This window comes from Aotus nancymaae, unplaced genomic scaffold (assembly GCF_030222135.1).
Source record: "Aotus nancymaae isolate 86718 unplaced genomic scaffold, 86718_ANA_hifiasm-v0.15.2.pri h1tg000017l, whole genome shotgun sequence".
In the NCBI taxonomy this organism is placed as follows: Eukaryota; Metazoa; Chordata; class Mammalia; order Primates; family Aotidae; genus Aotus; species Aotus nancymaae.
Window position 1 is genome coordinate 858414 of NW_026988429.1, and position 14520 is coordinate 872933.

The 14520-nt window shown below is 43.9% G+C and overlaps 1 protein-coding gene across 6 annotated transcripts in view; it reads right to left on the reverse strand.

The window, feature by feature from the left end:
* The window catches only part of SLC4A5 (solute carrier family 4 member 5), a 152121-nt gene that overhangs the window by 123923 nt on the left and 13678 nt on the right, over positions 1–14520 (reverse strand). For all 6 annotated transcript variants that reach the window (XM_064377832.1, XM_064377831.1, XM_064377834.1 and 3 more), the window contains exons 2-3: positions 10256–10332; positions 6379–6433 (exon numbers count right to left, since the gene is read on the reverse strand). The gene's annotated coding sequence lies outside the window, so the exon portion shown is untranslated. The remainder of the gene's footprint in view (positions 1–6378; positions 6434–10255; positions 10333–14520) is intronic.

The following is a 14520-nucleotide window of genomic DNA, read 5'->3' on the forward strand; positions in this document are numbered from 1 at the left end:
CTAGTCCTGTGATGCATATGGCCAACTTCCAAGTGGTTTAGCTTTGTGAGCCAAAAAATATTGAGAGAAGATATGGGTACCCCTTTTCTCTCTGCTCCTTGCCCTGTGGCCTCTTTCCATGTTACAGCCAAGGACATGCCAAGTCAGCCACTCAGCTGTGGCACTGGAGTAAATGCTTGGCATATACTGTCAACCCTTCCTCACCACCAGAGTGGTAACAGCTGAGGCTCATGCATTGCCCTTGGGGAAAGGGAAGGAACTGGCCCCAGTGGTCCTCAGCCAGAGGTGTCTTTCCCTGGGCACATCTGGCAATGTCTGGATTGATTTTGGTAACACTGGAAGGAAGGTTACTACTGGAGAGAGGGTACTTCTGACCTCTAGTGGGTAGTGGCCAGAAATGCTGCTAACATCTACACGGATGGCCCCCACAAAAAATAATTATCTGACCCCAACTATCAATGGTGTCATGGTCAAGAAATCCTGAATTTGGGTATTTGTCTCTGGTTCTAGGCTCTCACTCAGGCAAAAGGAGCACTGAACATAGGCCCACCTCACTCGCTAGGGATCTGCCAGGAAGGGGAGCTAAAGATTTTTAGTACAGTTGGCCCTCTATATCCAGAGGTTCCTAATCCAAGGAGTCGACCCAGAGCAGATCAAAAATATTTGAAAAATAAAAATAAATAACAATACAACAATAAAACATAATATAAATACCCCCAAAATACAGTATGAAAAACTATTTACATCGCATTTACATTGCATTAGGTATTATAAGTAATCTAGAGATGATTTCAGGTAAACAGAGGATGTGCGTAGGTCACATTTTATGTGAAGGACTTGCATCCTCAGATTATGGTATCTGCAGGTGGTCCTGGCACCAATCCCTTGCAGATGCTGAGGGACGACTGTAATTTACAACGTTTGACCTCTGTGCCTCCATGTTCTTTAGATACCTGGCGGACAGTGATGGCTGCTCACTGGGACAGATTCCCTTCCATCTCCTGGCTAAATGCCATCTGAACCCCACCTGGGTTTGACATCTGGAAGGATTTAGGTAGGTCTGACATAGGACCGTGGCATAGGGGCAAAATTCTGTGAAGAAAAAAGCAGCTTCCTACCCTGGAGAGGACTGCAGTGCTTAGGCCCTTGTTAGTGGGACTATGGCTTCACTTGGGGGCCTGGCAGGCTTATCTAGAACCTTTACCCACAAGAAGTTCCCCACAGGCTGGGCAATACTCACCCCAGTATGTGCAATTTTTGGCTTCCAGATTGTTTGTCCTAAGCTTTGGCAGGTGGTACAATACTGGCTGCCCTAGATTCTTGTCTCTTTAGCTGCTTTTGAACTGTGTCCAGGGTTGAGAAAGGAACATACTGTGATGGTGTCAGCACTCCGAAGAAAGGTAAAAAAAAGGTGTGAGATATGTTAAAGAAATGCTTAGACACTGTAAGCGGACAAGCCCAGGCGATGCTGTAGATGCCCAATTGCTGCTGTGGCTGTGGACTTAGCTCACTCTACACCAGCCACAATGCAAGTCTTCCTGTTCCTCTAACACCCCAGGTTCATTCCTACCTCAGGACCTTTGCACTTACTGCTTCCCCAATCTTCAGCCTGACTCGCTCCCTCATGTATTCAACTCTTTGTTCAAATGGCATCTACCCAAGAACACCTTCCCTGACCAGCCCATCTAAAATGCCCATCTCTGGTCCTTAACTCTGCTTTATTTGTCTAAATGGCATTTCTAACCAAAATCACATCATGTGTTTATTCATTTGTTCACTTTTTGTCTGTTCCTCTAATATGGCAGAAAGTTTGTCTTATTCACTAATGTATCTCTGATATCTAGAATAGAGCCTGTCTCATAAATGACTGGGTCCAAATCCTGACTCAATTAACTGTGGGAACTTGGGCAACTTTTTTTTTTCACTGCAATTTCCTCAACTGAAAAAAATGAGAATAATAATTATATCTATGTCAAGGGTTATCTGAGTTAGTGTGAAATCTTAGGTCAATGTCTGCCCCACAGGGAATAGTTCGTATTAACTAATAATATTATTATAATTATTACACCCTCAGAAAGAGGCTTATGTGTCTATCCCAAGGAGTGGGGCGGTCTTTGTTGCTTCTTCAGGAACCAAGTCCTGTTCTCTTCTCTCGGCTGCTCTTTGCTGCCCTCTGGAGGCCTGCAGTGGTGGCAGGGAGGGAGCTGATTCAGTGACGCCACAGATTACGCATCTCCCACGGAGAAGGATGAGGCATCGCAGGACAGTCCTGCTACTTAAGCGAGCCAGACCCCAAGGAGGCATCTTGGGTCTTGGCAGAGCTGCCACTGAAGCCACCATTTGGCAAACACAATTGGGAATCATTGAGGCCACAGAAGAAATGTGAGTACCTAGGAACTCATCCTTCAGACAGATCCCCAAATGGACCCAGAACCAGCATGCAGTCAAGGGCTGACCCCTTCCTTCCCCTCTCCCCAGGCTGTACTTCCTTAGCCAAGGGACAGTTCTCTGATCACCTCAGCCAATCTGAGCTACCCCTGGAAAGCTACTCCTCACCCTGTGCCCCTATGCCTCTCTGTCAGAGCATATCGCTGGCTAAGCCAAATGATCTTCATGTCAACTTAAAATCAGAGGGCTATGGAAAGCCATCCCTCTAGAGACATCTGGGAAATGATTAATTAACAAGAACCTGGAGACACCAGCATTGTCTGATCAAAAGATACAATGGAGGAAAAGATTTGATTTTCAATAATAACAAAAACCCTAAAACATCTAGAAATAAACTTGCCTAGAAATGCATGTTTTATATGAGGATATATGGCAAAACTTTGCTAAGAAACATATAATAAGACATCATATTTCTGGATGGGAAAACTGAATAGGGCAAATACGCTTAAATTCAGACATTTATATACATTTTAAATACAATTCCAAGGACATTTTGAATGAAAATGACCAAAAAGTTATGGCTAAAGTATTCGCTTAGAATTTGTTGAGTTTTTACTGTGTGCTAGGTTCTGGGCTGAGAGCTTAACATACTTTACCTCAATCCTCACAGCAACCTCAGAGGTCATTTTATTTATTTATTTATTTATTTATTTATTTATTTTGGAGACAGGGTCTCAGTCTGTCACCCAGGCTAGAGTTCAGTGGTATTATCACAGCTCACGACAGTCTTGACTTCCCAGGCTCAAGCGATTCTCCCGTCTCAGCCTCCCAAGTATCTGGGACTATACACAGGTGCCACCCGTCCAGGCTACTTTTTAATTTTTTGTAGAGATGAGCTCTCAATATGTTTCCCAGGCTGATCTCAAACTCCTGGGCTCAAGCAATCCTCCCACCTCAAACTCCCAAAGTGCTGAAATTACAGGTGTGAGGCACTAAGCCTGGCTGAGGTCATTATTAATATTTATGAAAGACAGGTTGGGGCAGTGGTTAAGAGCAGATCACATGACTTTGGGCAAGTTACCTACTACTGCTAGAAGTGGCTTCCTCATCTACAAAATGGGAATAATAGCAGCTATCCCATAGGTTTATGGTCAGCATTAAATGAGCTAACATGAATAACACATTGAGAACAGTGCTTGGCAAGTGGAAGCACTGATATGAACTACTATTATCCTCATTTACAGAAGAAGAAACTAAAGCTTAGAGAGGATAACATAATTTGCCCTAGTTCACACAGCTGATAACTGGCTGCCCTGGCCTGGGGGATGGGAGTAGGGAGTCTTGCCTACAAGATCTGAAACATTATAAAATCATAATAGTTAAAACTGAAAGCATATCTTTTAAAAGATATTTTTATATGCCTTGCAAGATAATGTTCTGAAATATTAGCCAATGCCTCCTCCAGCCTGATACTCCCTTTACGTCTCTCCCTTCCCTGCCTCAAATAGCCAGGCCACTCTATGCTCATTGCTGCAGGGAGGGTGTGTGAAAACCGAAAGAAGAGGGAAGGAGCCTCTTTCCTTAGGGGAATAGAAAAGACCTCTGGCCTAGACCTGAACTAAAGTAGGGGAGAAAATGGTAATGAGAAAGATCAAGGCTGTCCCCTACCCCTCATATCCAAGAAGAATTTCCCAGGGCAAGGACAAGGGCCAGATGGAAGTTGAGAAGCATTGACTTTCCTAGGTCCTGGAGATTGAGGTCCCAAATCTTCTGTTCTCAGTTCCACAGATGGTGAGGGATGCTGCTTGGCCTCCCCAAGCAGCACCCCTCACGATCTGTGGATCTAAGAACAGAAGAGGACCTGTGTCTTGCTTCTCAGAGGAAAACAGAATGGCTGCTGGGTGTATCTAGGCCAAGAGGACCCTAAGGCAAGCTCCCTGAGGCTGCATGAAGAGGTGGAGAGAGATTTTGACCTCCACAATAACCTCTAGGCACCAACGACCCAGGACCAGGATAGATGACATCAAGGGCAGGACCCTTTGCAGGTCCCTGAAAGTCTAGAACCCTGCACTCCACCCCACTCCAAACTCAAAATGGAAACTGCAAAGGAAACTCAGAACTGAATGGGATTAAAGGTCAACACTTTTTTGAAGAGGGGGGCTCAAGTATAGACGAAGGAGAATTTTCTTAAAAACTAATTTTTATCACATACTTGAGTTTAGGGGCTGAAACTGGTATTCTAAAGGATAGATTTTTAAGAAAATAGTGTTGCAGAAATGCACTGTTTAAAAAATTCATTTAGAAGAGAAGCTTGGGCAGTAAACAAAGGTAGCAACTTAAATCATTTGCTGGGCTCAGCACATGTTATTGATCTCTGCTCTGAAATTAAATGTAATTGTTCCTTAAGACTGAGCTTGAATTTGCATCCCAATCTGCCTTGGACAGTAGCCATCTCCTTATACTGTATTGGCTTCATAATTAATAGTGTTCCTTTCATTCTTAAAAGGGTCCTAGATTGAACAGTAAATTATATGGTTACTCTGCTTAAGATTTTTTTTTTTTTTTTTTTGAGATGGAGCCTCACTCTGTCACCCAGGCTGTAGTGCAGTGGCACGATCTCGGCTCACTGCAACCTCCCCGTCCTGGGTTCAGGTGATTCTCCCGCCTCAGCCTCCTGACTAGCTGGGATCACAGGTGTATGCTACCATGTCCAGCTAATTTTTGTACTTTTAGTGGAGATGGGGTTTCCCCATGTTGGTCAAGCTGCTCTCCAACTCCTGACCTCGTGATCCACCTGCCTTGGCCTCCCAAAGTGCTGGGATTACAGACATGAGCCATCACGCCCAGCCAAGACTTTTAAATGAGAGTAATCCCCTGGGTAGGCTGACTCTGAACGAGGTATCGTGAAACAGAAAGTAAGGCTTTCCAGACAGGTGTGGCTGGAGGCCAGTGGGGCCCAACATGGAGCCTCTGGAGAGCAGAGAACCTCAGCTGGATGGGAAAGGAAGGTAAGGTAAAGGGCAGGTGGGATGTCAAGAGAGGAGTCATGATGAGGTTGAAGGTCAGGTGCTGGGTGGTCAAGAGGACAGTGGCGAGATCAGAGTGGAATGTTTGAATTTCATATTTCAGAGATGGGAGCAGCTAAGGATAATGGTGCGGCCCAGGTTTTGACCATGGACACAGGAGGGAGAAATTGAGGCAAATGGAGGCCTGATTGTGTTTGGGGACAGGAATTGGGCACTGGGGAGACACACGGATGGGGGTTTGTCTCTACTCTTGTACTCCTTTAAAATTTTGAATCTTGTAATTCTATACTATTTTAAAAATCAGTAAGTAAAATTAAAATGTAAAGGAATCCAGACTACCTTGTCCATTGACTATTCTAGGTCAACAGTGGAAGCATTTTATCAATTTTTTAAAACCCCATTATAAAACAAATGGATTAAACATTTGAAAATATGCTCAACCTTATTCACTTAAAGGAAAAGAAAGCAAATCAGAGCCACAATGGAATACTATTTTTCACCTTTCAGATTGGCAGATATGAAGACATTTTTCAACAATGAGAGAGAAAGGCAACGGGACCTCATACATCTACTTGCCAGTGAGATACAGATGGGCACATCCTCGATGGGGCTAGTTTGGCAGTATTTACATAACTTTAAAATGGACATACCAGCACTTTGGGGAGCAGAAGTGCTGTAATCCCAGCACTTTGGGGAGCGGAAGCAGGCAGATCGCCTGAGGCCAGGAGTTCAAGACCAGCCTGGCCAACATGGTAAAACTCGTCTCTACCAAAAAAATACAAAAATTAGCCAGGCGTGGTGGCTGTAGTACTAGCTACTCGGGAAGCTGAGGCATGAGAATCGCTTGAACCTGGTAGGCAGAGGTTGTGGTAAGTTGAGATTGTGCCACTGCACTCCAGCCTGGGCAACACAGCAACATTCCATCTCAAAAATAAAAATAAATAAATAAATAAAATGGACATACCTTTTGGTAGCAGCAACTCTTTATCTGGAAAGTTATCTTACAGACACATTCCCATCTGTGGATAAAAACAGAGATGTGGTTTGAGACATTCACCTCCCTGTGCTTATGTCACAGTTATAGTGAGAATTAAATATGATATGTAGGAAGGATTTTAACAAGGGCCTGGCACATGGTAAGCATTCAGGACATGCTGGCTATTATTAGCACAGCATTGTTCGTGGTGGCAAAACATTGGAAACAACCTGAATGTCCATGAATAAAGGCCTGGTTTCAAAAAGAAAAGAAAAGGCCGGGCGCAGTGGCTCATGCCTGTAATCCCAGTACTTTGGGAGGCCAAGGTGGGCGGATCACCTGAGGTCAAACGTAAGAGACAAGCCTGGCTAACATGTTGAAACCCTGTCTCTACTAAAAATACGAAAGTTAGCTGGGCATGGTGGCAGGTGCCTAATCCCAGCTATTTGGGAGGCTGAGGCAGGAGAATTGCTTGAACCCAGGAGGCGGAGGTTTCAGTGAGCCAAGATTGCACCATTGCACTTCAGCCCAGGGGACAAGAGCAAGATTTCGTCTCATAAATAAATAAGAAAAGAAAAAAGAAAAACAAGTTTTGTCTCTACTTTGGAAAACCATGAAGCTTCTAAATAGAATGAGGATATTCTTTAAATGGTCCTATGGAATGATTTTTTTAGAAATATTGCTGGGGGGAGGGAGAGCATCAGGAAGAATAGCTAATGGATGCTGGGCTTAATACCTAGGTGATAGGTTGATCTGTACAGCAAACCACCATGGCACACATTTGCCCATGTAACAAACCTGCACATCTGGCATATGTACCCCTAAACTTAAAAGTTGAAGAAAAAAATAAATAAATTTTAAAACTTTTAAAAAAGAAATATTGTTAAGTAGGAAAAAGGGAAAGTGTAGAAGAATGCTTATGGCTGTCATCATGCCTGTGTAGAGGGTGCTTATGGGTACATGGTCTCTCCAGGGAAGAAGTCACAGGCACTGGTTACAGTGATGCTTCCTGGGAGCGGAACTTGGAGGTGGGGGCTCAGGGAACTGTGTGACTTCTTGTACCTTTTCTGTTGTCCATCATACAGAGGTATCCCCTATTCAAGAACAATTAAATAAATTCCACTTCCGGGTATATCCCAAGAAAATTGAAAGCCAGGACTCAAACAGATAGTTATATGCTAATGTGCATATCAGCATTCTTCATAATAGCTAAAAGGTGGAAACAACCTAAATATGCATTGACAGAAGGATAAATAAAATGTGGTACATACATGCAAGCGTGATTCAGCCTTAAAAAGGAATGAAATGCAGACACATGCTGCAACATGGGTGAACTTAAGGACATTATGCTAAGTGAAATAAGCCAGACACAAAAGGACAAATAACCGTATGAGTCCACTTATATGAGGTACCTAGAACTGTAATGGCTCCCAGGGCGTAGGGCCATGGAAAATGGGGAGTTAGTGTTTAATGGGTACAAAGTTTCAGTTGGGAATGATGAAAACGTTCTGGAAATGGATGGTGGTGATGGTTGTATTACAGAACAATGTGAATATAATTAATGCCACTGAATTTTGTACATCCAAAAATAGTTAAAATGGTCAATCTTATGCTTATTTTGCCATAAAAGGAAATCATTTTAATAATAAAAATATTCCTTTATCCCTTTGATTGGAGCTATGTTAAATATAGATTAATCACAAAGAGCTGTGTTGTATGAGCAACAACAAAGAACAGTGCTATCCAAAAAAGGGCTTTTGTTCTCCAAATTCTGGCATTTTCTATGCCAGGCAGACTTGCTCTGTTTTGCTGGCTGGCTTTTTGGAGATTCATGTTTCTGAGTAGAGAGGAAAGGCTGAACCAGGACCAGGGGAAGATGGTAGCTTCATCTAAGATGGAGGAGAAATGGGCAGGAAAGAGATGATGGGTGGGGGTGAGAGCAGAGAAATTCCCATGGGGCCATGAGGATGAGATTAATGGGGTAGGTGTAGGAAAGGGATTCTGACAGGGGTGGAAGCTGGTCTTTGAGGGGAATAACAGAGGAGTTATAGCAGGGACCTGTGAAAGAATCACCACACTCCACTGGTAAGCTGGAGATCACAAACGTATAGTTTTCCTATTCCCCTCACCTATTCTCTTCCAGGCAACAACCCTGAAGGGGTTGAGGACCACAGTTAGCTAAATAAGTGAGGAAGAGTGGAAACCAGGGACTTCTTCCCATCCAGACCACCATCCACCATGGGCTTCTGTTCTTTAGCAGCACAGAAGAGGCTCCACTCCACATCAGGATTGAAGTGGTATCATTAGGTAGGACTGGAAATTATAATTATTAAAAGGAGACTGAGACCAAAGGTGGCTGGAACAATCCTGTGACTTGCCTAAGTTTCATTGAGGGGCAGAGCAAGAGCTAGTCCCACAGAATAAATGTAGAAGAGGTTGGGTGCGGTGGCTCACACCTGTAATCTCAGCACTTTGGGAGGCCAAGGTGGGTAGATAACCTGAGGTCAGGAGTTCGAGACCAGCCTGGACAACATGGTGAAACCCCATCTCTACTAAAAATACAAAAATTAGCTGGGTGTGGTGGTATGTGCCTGTAACTCCGGCTACTCAGGAGGCTGAGGCAGGAGAATCACTTGAACCCGGGAGGTGGAGGTTGCAGTGAGCCAATATTGTGCTACTGCACTCCAGCCTGGGCATCAGAGCAAGACTCCAACTCAAAAAAAGAATAAATGTAAAAGAGCAGTAAGAGGCAAAAATCAAGTTGCTTTCTGATTTTATCCCATTAAGTCGTGTTCGTTCAATGCAACAATGTACAATATTAGCTTTAATTGTTAATTAACACACATCGGTTAAATAACATTGTATTTGACTCTGGATTTTAAGCTTTCTGAAGGCAAGGATCATGTGCTTTTTAACTCCACATTGTTCTCACAGCCTGGCAAAGTGCCTTAAATGTACACGGGGGCACTGAGATGGCTGCTGACTGAACTGCTAAGAGGGACTGCCCCACATCAGGCAGCCCATGCCATTACTGTGCTCACACCGGGCCCGACAGTGCAAGGAATCCTAAGTCCTGGGTGGCTTGAATTGACTCTTCCTAAAACAAGAGTCTGTAATCTAGGAAGTCTAATATAAAATGATGTTGCAAATTGCCCAGACTTAGGGTAAGAGGGGCAGAAATGAAGTAGGCATGGATGGGAATTCTGTTTCTCCATCAGGGCTGCTCTCACTCTGGAGTAAGGAGAGGAAGGGTAAGACACAAAACGGGGACTCAGCCGGACCCAGCTTATGTCCTGTGACACCAGAAGGGAGTATCGCAATGACCTATTAAACCTCAAACCAAGCTGAATCCATTTTTGAGCAAGAGACTCTTGCAGGGCTCCTGCCCTCAAAACTATATAAAATTGTCCAAATTATATACTTCTGAGATAATCAATTAGCAGAAGCATGGAGCCTACCTCTTAAGATAGGGAAGTAGATCTTAAGTAGCTCAAGAAACAAAGTTTTCTACAGATGATGGATGAGGGAAGGAAACCCAAGACCAGTTGATTCTGGTTTGGGAAATGGTAACATTGGAGAACACACTCTACTGTTTCTTGTGACATCCCTTGTGCTACAGTTATTTCCTCTGTTGACATGGCCACCATCCCTACTTCTAGTTCAGTGGAGGTAAAAGAGATGTATGAGTGTCCCCAATGCTAAGTGCTTAGTTACTGCCTCTCTGGGAGATAAACTTGACTGGAGGGGATGTGGGCAGGCATTCAGTCAAGCAACAAGACACTAGCTGAGTTCCGTCAATGGGGTGGGAAAAGATGACTCTCCTTAGACTTGTCCATCCAAAACAAAGGAAGTGGGGAGTGCATACCTGGGAGGTCTTCAGGGTACTCCTGGAAACATGCCTCAGCTCATGAGCTCACAGCTGAATTCCAAATCCTGGGATGCCTGCTTAGAGGGAGGGTAAAACACCATTTCTCAGGGACAGAAGCCCACAAAGCTAAGGGCACTGGGTTTCTAAGTCAGGATTTTGTCACAAGCTGTTTGGAAAGCCAGTTAATCTCCAGGAGTCCTGATACATGAGAACTATGCAGTCTTTCACTTCTAGGGAGAGAGATGGGGAATAGTTCTGGCTCCTCATGCATTTCTTCCCTCTCACTCTCTAAAGACCTCAGAAAACAAATCCTCGGTAACGATGCCTTCTTTGGGCCAGAAAGCTTAGTTGACATGTGGATTCTTATACAAGTCTCATGTTTTCTAGACTCCTAGGAGACTCAGAGGAGACACCATAAGTAACCCTTATTGAATTAGAAGAAGTGTGAAATACTATCAACCCCTGTGACTTCCATGGCTCAAAAGGGTAGTTTTTAAAAGCCATGTTCTCTGTGGCAGGTCTAACTAGATGTAGGGCAGGTCCAACCCTCCGTGCAGAGGTCTAACTAGATGTAGGTTTCAACCCCTGGCTTTAGAAGTCTGACATTGCACAGATGTGCACACACTACATGCTCCCCTTACAGAGGAAACGAGTAGGGGGAAAGAGCAGAACAAAATCGCAATACTACTACAGGACAACCTCATCATTCTATTACTTGTCTTTTGCTATGTTGGAACAGTTATAGATTAATTTCAACAATCAGGTTACTCCTTATCTTTGCTGTAAGTCTTGCACAGTTCTTTAGCGAAAAACAATAAAATTTTCACCTGACTCTCAGTGGGCTGGGGAATCCTGCCTGTACTTCTCAGTTGGTTCACTCACAATTCCCAAACAAGAACCTACAACCACGCTGTAACTTTATGTATGTAAAATCCATTCTACTCACCCCAGTGCAGTGGCCTGTGGCTCCTGGGCCCTGACTCCAATCCTTTTAGGGTGGACCTTGCAGTTGGAACCATCTACCTCTCATTTTTTCCTACCTCTGGCATTAACATAGCCCCTCCTCTATTGCCTCACCAACTATTTTCAAACCAAAAACTCTTTGTCTATTCATAGCTACTGTAAAAGTAGCATTCATTTTTCTGTTTTTTAATCTAATGTCTGCGTCTTCAGTGGTTCTCACTGGCTAATCTAATCAGTGTGTTCTAGGGAGGTTTATTCCTTGTCTGTTCAGCTTGTCTCAGCACAATAAAGCTGAGGCATTTGCCTGGGGAGAATAAGCTCTTTTAAATCAGACAATCCTCAGGAAAAATGTCAGGACTTTTGCCTCTTTTCTCCATGGGCCCAAAATTCAGAAGAACATTCTACATTTCACTGCCACATAGCTCTGCAAACCTCAAATCCTGACTCTTTGGAGAAAGGCAGGGGCAAGGAAAACAAAGAAGGCATTTGAACAAACCAAACCTGCAAGAAGAACTTCGCATACTTAGTGATTTTTCTAGGTTTATCCTGACTTTTGGCCTTTTTTTTTTTATGGAGTCTTGCTCTGTCACCAGGCTGGAGTGCAGTGGCGCCATCTCAGCTCACTGCAACCTCCGCCTCCCATGTTTAAGCAATTCTCCTGCCTCAGCCTCCCAAGCAGTTGGAACTATAGATGCATGCCACCACATCTGGCTAATTTTTTGTATTTTTAGTAGAGACAGGGTTTCATTGTGTTAGCAAGAATGGTCTCAATCTCCTGACCTCGTGATCTGCCCACCTTGGCATCCCAAAGTGCTAGGATTCTAGGCATGTGCCACTGTGCCCAGCCTGGCCTCTTTTTTTTTATGAATTCCTTTTTCACAAGTGAGAAAGATGGTGACAGAGACAGTGGAATATGGGAAGTTTGGAGGAAGATGGGAAGAAAGAAGAGAGCCAGTGAGTAGGAAGTAAGAAACTAGAGTGGAGGGAGTGAGGGACACAGTGCTGGGGGATGACGAAGAGGAACATGCCAGGAAGGTACAGTGTCTCTGGACACCCAGCATGGGGCTTGCTATATGCACACCTCATTGAACTCTCAACAGTCCAGCAGGGAGAACATTCTTGTCCCCAACCTTACGAAGCTAGAACTGAGGCTCAGAGACTCAAAGACAGGAAGAAAAGCTGGAGCTGGAAGTCCCATTAAAAAAGCAACTCTGCCTCTCTTTTTTCACAGTCCCTTCTGTGTCTTCTCTAAGAGTCTTCAGCCTCCATATTTCAGGGTTGACCTCTTTCAGATAGGAAATTTATCTTCTGGTTGAAAGTCCTCACTTTCTTCCTAGATCACGTGGAGTTTTCCCTTGGTGGAAAAGGCTCATCCCTGGATCTAGGGCCTGCCAGTGGCAGACATGTAAAAGAACATGTTTTGGAGGCCATGGTCAAGCCAACACATTAACCCAACATTATAGTTTCTGTTAATAATCCATGGAATCAATGGAAATCTGGGAAGACTAGGGAGATCAACACATGCTGGGTCACTAGAGACTTTCCTGGTTTTCACACTTCTGTAACCCAGGAAACCCCTTAGTCCAGGAAGATCAGCACATCCTTGGCCAGAAACAGTTTCGGGCCTTAGGGAATTTCCAGCTGGTTGGGGATTCAACAAATTCAGAAGAGTGGGAGGCTCCAAAAAGAAGCACAAAGGGAGGGAGGGGTTCCGTGAAAGAAAAATCACCCTTGTTTGGAGGATTACTTTGTTCCACAAATGCTCATGGGTTACCTACTGGCCCTTTGTGTTAAAGAAAAGCCTTGTGGAGAAAATGGCCTTGAAGATGCAGTGAAGGGGTAGGATAGGGGTAGGATTTAGAACAGCAGGACTACCAAGGAGTATCTGAGGCAGAGGGAAGAAGCCACAAAAAGTAAAGATGTAAAAGGTGGAAGAACATAGTGTAAATATCCTGAGAACTGGAGAGCAGTTTCCATGGGCACAGGGCAGGTTTGGGGAAATAAAGGTTAGGGCCTGCGAAGACAGGCTGGGCATTCTATGGAGAGGTATAAACAATAGCAAGTATGTCTGAAGTCAGAGGAAAGTGGAATGGGACTTGTTACAAGAATGGAATAATTGGCTTCATAGTGGATTGTAGCACAGGTGGAAAGGCCAGTTGAGAATTTACTGCCAAACATTAAAGTGAAACCCTTTGGTTTCTACCTACCCAGGTTTTGTTCAAATCATTTGGACATTTAATTTCAGAGACTTTAGGTTTGGGGTTTGTTTCTCACTTCACACAGGAATTTGAAGGTGAGCTTCATCTGGTTTGGTGAGGGCATAGGAAGGTTTGGGGCAGGGGCTGTCCCTCCAGGATGCACAAAAGGAACAGATGTGCAGGCTCAGGAATCCTCCTAATGGCGGAAAGAGGGAGGAGCTGCCCTGGCAGCACTGTGCTTTCTTCCTCATGTCTAGTGTCCACTGGGAGTTGGCTGGTGCACTGCCTGTCTCCTTGTCCAGCCCTAATGCCGCAATAGCTGTCAATCAAAGTATGTTCCTTGCTTATTTGAGAGCCTTTCTACTTTGCTAGAGAAAGCCATCTAAATGTTCTCTGTGAGCAAAGAGAAAGGCAGGGTGGCAGTGTGAGACCACAGTCTGAACTCCCCTGATTGCTACCACCTGCTACAATATCCTGCTGCCACTGCCCAGTTCTGCTGTCTCTGAGCCTCAGTTTCCCACAGGAACCACATGACTGAAGTGGGAATGGTGGATTTTCTTCCAGAAGGGAAAGTGCTAAGCATCAGGTCCAAAGAAGTGTACTGTAAATCCTTCCTCGTATTCCAGCACTGCTTTGGAATTTTTTTTTTTTTTTTTTTTTTTTGCTTTGGATAGTTTTCCCTTTTACATTACTTTTTTTTTTTCAATTTCTCTCATGAGGTTGCATACTTTACTTTTTTTTTTCATTTAAAAAATGTAATTCCAGTTGGACTTAGGGAGGAAAGAGAAGTAAATATAACAGTTCACTTTGCCATCTTGAACTAGTTTTTTACTTCTGCTAAGGTTGATTCAACTTGGTAGTTGTATTTTTTGTCAATTTCCTATTCATATCTATGGTTCTATTGATATGTTTCTTTTTCCTATTTATTTAGAGACAGAGTCTCTCTCTATAACCCAGGCTGGAGTATACTGGCACCATCTCAGCTCATTGTAATCTCTGCCTCGTGGATTCAAGTGATTCTCATGCCTCAGCCTCCCAAGTAGCTGGGATTATAGGCATGCATCACCATGTCAGGATAATTTTTGTATTTTTAGTAGAGAC